Below are 4,508 nucleotides of genomic sequence, written 5' to 3'. Positions count from 1 at the left end.
GAGGAAGCCCCAGCCCCTCCCAGAATTCCACCTTGGAAGTGACAGCTTCCAATGTCTGCTTCCCCGAATGGCAAACGAGCATAAGGCTTGTTTTAGTTTCCACGTGTACCTCTCTCCGGTCCTTGGCACCCTCGTCTTCCATTTGCCCACCTGTGCGCAGCGGAGGGCCACACAGAGGGAGCGTTCGGTGACGACAGAGCAAGGAACACCATAAACCCATGTCGCAGGATAAACCAGAGGGTGCTGGAGAGCTGTGAGGAGTTGTCACCGATCAAGCCTGCGATTTTGTCCAGCTGCTCTGCAGGGGCTGGGACTCCAGAAATGGGGAACAGCCCTGTCCTCAGGGAATATGAACCAGCCAACCAGGGATCACAGGGGTGCATGTAAGTGCTATGATGAGGTGACAGACTCTTGGAAGAGGTGACCCCTAAGCTGAGTCTCCAAGGCCCTGCTGGAGTTAGGCAGCTGAAGAACTAGGGATGGTGTCCCAGGCAGGGGCGGTCCCAGCAGGTTACAGGCTGACACAGCCCAAGCAGGTCCTGCAGGAGACAGGCTGGGGGTGTCCACTGGGGTGAGACCCTGAGGGGCATCGGTTTACCCATCTGGGGAGCGTGGGTTTTAGCTTCCAGGCAAACAGGAGTAATTGAAGAGGAACATGATCACTTGGAGGTTTTGAAGCAGAGCTTCTCTAGGTGGACACCCGCGCACCATGAAATTAATCCCTTCAGTCCTCAGGGCAATGGGTGGGGCCTGGGTGCCCCCCCAGTTGCAGCTGGGTTGCTCCCCTCTGGAGTACTTTTGAGAAGCTCTGGATGGGGGCGGACCCTGTGGCAGCTGGGAAGCAGGAGACAGTTTCTCTCCCTCGCACTCTCCCTGGCACCGCGAAGGTGTTTATTAAATATCAACTGAATGAATAATTCAGGGAGGCTTGCTGGCAGCTCCAGGTCAGCCCCCAGAGGAGGGTTACCACACCCTGGCACTGAGAGAAGTCTGTTTAGGGCCTTTCAACTCCACGCGTCCACCTTGCTGTGTTGTGGATTGCAGTTCCTCCCTATCCCCAAATCCATCGTCTCTGCAGGTCCGGGAGCCTGGATCCCTGCGGACCCTCACCCTCCCCACAGGCCAGCCTCTGAAGTCTCAACCCAGCAGCTGACCTGCAGCCAAACCACAGCAGCCGGCACCTGCCACCGGGGCTGGACGAGTTGGCTGGCTCCAGTCCCAGCCTGCACAGCTGGGAAAGAATGAGTCAGCAGTGTCCACGGAGCCTGACCTAGAGACCACAAGGAAGTAAACACTTGAGAATGGTCCCAGCAGGGAACTCCCTAAAACCTCAGGGTCTCAGGGATGGCAAAAATCTTAGAAGTCTCCGCAGACCCTCTTCATGTGCTGCAGGAGCTCAGATCCCAGAGCCACACCACCTGGGGTCAGATCCTTGTGGGACCTTGAGCAATTTAATAGCCCTTTGTGCCTCAGTTTTTCCATCTGTCAAATGGGGATAATAATAACATTTCCTAATAAAGTTGTTGGAAAAATCGAGTTAATGTAATGTGCACACAGCACGTGGTAACACCTAACAAATGTTACCTATTACTCTCATTGTTGTTACCATCATTATTTGGAGTGATCTCATCTCCAGTGACCCTAATGGTTGAGCCTTCACATGACTGCCTCTAGGAACATGAAGGTCACTCCCATTAGAGGCAGCCAATCCATAGACTAAGCTCTAAACTGTCTCTCCCTTGTGCCTGTACAAAGCACGGCTGCTCCCCACCCCCCTGCCAGGTATTCAGAGTCAGATCTCCTCTTCCTGCTATACCTCCTCAGTTTTAGGACGAGAGCCTCACTTCCTTCGAAAGTTCTTCAAAAGAAATGTCTTGTGTCTCTGCCCCCCGGGCCCTGTCTTCTCAGCTTGTTCACGCTACCTCTGAACAGATGAAAACAATGTTCCGAAAGTGGACCGACCAGCACAGAATTGGTTAAGATCATCACCTCCTTTGTTCTAGACACTGAATCTTTACTAATGCAGCCTGAAATTCATTAGCTGACTGAGTGCCCTCATATACAGCGGCTCATAAAATTGAGCCTAACCTTGGCTAGAATCTTCTAGGCTCCTTCGCCCCTGTATTTCCATGTCCACCAGCACCAACTCTTTCAAGATATGACTACATATAGACCATCCCTTTGGGGCACCTCCAGACTCAGGCCCTGGCCAGCCTCCAAGTGAATTCCCACAACTCCTTTGTGTTCATCCCCAAGGGCAAGGCCTCCAGGGCCCCTCCCTGCAAGGGGAGGCAGTCTGTGGAGCTGTTGAAGGGAGAGGTGGGCTGGGCCTCCCAGAGCCAGGAGCTTGGAACCCAGCTGGGGCCTGGAGCAGATGGTGCACCTGCCCTCAGGAGGAGCCCCTTGGGGATCCAGCTGCAGTGGGCCACTGAGGAGGGTGGCTACCCCAGGCCAGCCACTGCTGTCATAGACCAGGCTGTTTGGTGGCAGAGACCATCCTCTGTAGGGTTTCTGGCTTGCCCAAGAATAGCCAGGAGCCAGGGAGGCCAGGGCTGCCTGTCACCTTCATCAACGAGGTGGACTCAGAGGAGGAGGCCCCCCAAGAAGCCAAATTGCTCTGCTAAGGGGTTGTGCTCCTCCTTGGTCCCACCTGCACCCTGCTAGCTCAAGGTACACGCTGAGCCTCCAGCTAAGGCAGTAACACCTTCATGGTGGTGCCCAAGAGGAAGTCAGGGACTCTGCAGAAGCAGCACCTCGATTAATCCAATGGGGAGCCCCAGCCATGGGAGGCCAAGGAAGAGGAGGCCAATAGCCACTCGGAGCCCTGCACCACCCTGGGAACCATGCCAAAGAAGTGCTGCCCCACCATGTATGAGATCGAGGTGGTCAGCAGCTCCCTGGCCCTGCAGAAGTTCTGCCACACCAAGGCTCGCTACTCTAGAAAGAAGACGAAGATCTCCTTCAATGACAAGAGCCTGCAGACCACATTTGAGTACCCTTGGAGAGCTCCCTGGTGCAGGAGGAACAGGTGGAGACAGAGGAGGAGGAAGGGGAGGAGGGAGAAGAGCAGGGGAGGGGTCTGGCTCAGAGGAGAAGCCCTGTGCATTCTTCCTGCCCCGGGCCATGTTTGTGAGCAGCTTGGGACCCGAGAGGCCACTCAGTCCCATCCAGCTGTGCTCCAAAGCACGCCGTTCAGCAAGTGGCAGGAGCAGACACTGGTGCAGGCTCCAAGCTAGGTGGAGCCCCCTCAGGAGGAGGTCATGCTCACACCCTCCAACCTGCACCCACATCTGAGCTTATTTAGTTGGGCTTTACAGACTCAGGGGAAAGACTTTACACAATCATTAACTTTCACTGTGTCTACTCTGGCCTGACTTTCACAAAAAGTCAGCACCATGGTGTCAGCTGGGACTGTCATTGGCCCCAATCCATCCTTGTCCAAGCGATTAGTTGCAGTTACTCTGGCCCAGCACCTGCACCTCTTTTCTGGGTTGCGGCACAGGAAGGACTCAGCCCATCTGCAGATGGAGTCAGCAGTCCCTCCGCCTTCCAGCCACAGACCTGTGAACTCCATGCTGAGCTCACCTGACACTCAAGGAGCTGCGATGTCCAGGAACTGATGAAAAAGTTTCAGAGACAAGAGACAGGCCCAGAGGAGCATGAGGTGGCCCGATAGAACACCTGATCTCGTCCCACTTTGACACTTGCTCTGAGCATGACCTGAGGCAAGAAACATCCCCTCTGGTCCTCACCCTCCTTATCTGTGGGACTTGAAATCCCAGACCCTGTCTCACCCACAAAGTCTGTCACCCTTCAAGCACTCCAGTGCACTCCACCCACCCCAAGGGTTAGGACGCACACAGGTCCTTTCTCTTGGCATCAGGGGTAAGTGCATCCCACAGGTACATTTAGAAGCTCCCCAGATTCCCTAGCACAGCCAGAGCTGAGAATCATCAGTCAGACAAATGAGTTTTAACTGAAACTGCTTCATGGATTTTCCTGCATGTTATCTAACCTTTTCTGAACATAAAGCTTGTCTCCCCAGCTAGTCCATAAGCCTCAAGAAAGGAACAGCCAGGTTTTATTAATCTCTGTAACCCTCATAGCTCCATACTCAAGGTGTGACATTCAGGAAGGGTCCAGTAAATATTTGTCCATTCCTAATTGATTGCTGTCATGCAGATTTTCTTCCTCAATCCTGTATCACTACAGCACTGAGAGCGAATTCAGTGAATTCTACTCCAAGAAGGGGAAGGAGGCCTGGAGTATCCAAGACCCCAGCTAGACCAGGACAGACTCCGGGAGTTTTATAGCGTGGGGCTCAATTCCCTCCTCCAGCCCAGCCTTGGGGGATACTAACTCATCCTGCCAAGCTGCCATCTGTTATCTCCTGCAAAGGCTCATGGTCAGCTCTCCTAGAGAGCTGCTCCGGTGATTGTCATCAACAGGCATTCATGACTCGTGACCTGTTCATGATGTCAGCTAAAGGAGCTGCACCCCACCCAGCT

The 4,508-nt window shown here is 54.1% G+C and overlaps 1 pseudogene; it reads left to right on the top strand.

Moving 5' to 3' along the window:
• Nucleotides 1-218: 218 nt before the first annotated feature.
• On the top strand, nucleotides 219-3,374 carry LOC103597686 (annotated as a pseudogene).
• The last annotated feature ends 1,134 nt before the right edge of the window (nucleotides 3,375-4,508 follow it).

Source organism: Galeopterus variegatus, unplaced genomic scaffold (genome assembly GCF_000696425.1).
Source record: "Galeopterus variegatus unplaced genomic scaffold, G_variegatus-3.0.2 Scaffold2392, whole genome shotgun sequence".
Classification (NCBI taxonomy): domain Eukaryota; kingdom Metazoa; phylum Chordata; class Mammalia; order Dermoptera; family Cynocephalidae; genus Galeopterus; species Galeopterus variegatus.
This window is presented reverse-complemented; position numbering and strand designations above follow the sequence as displayed.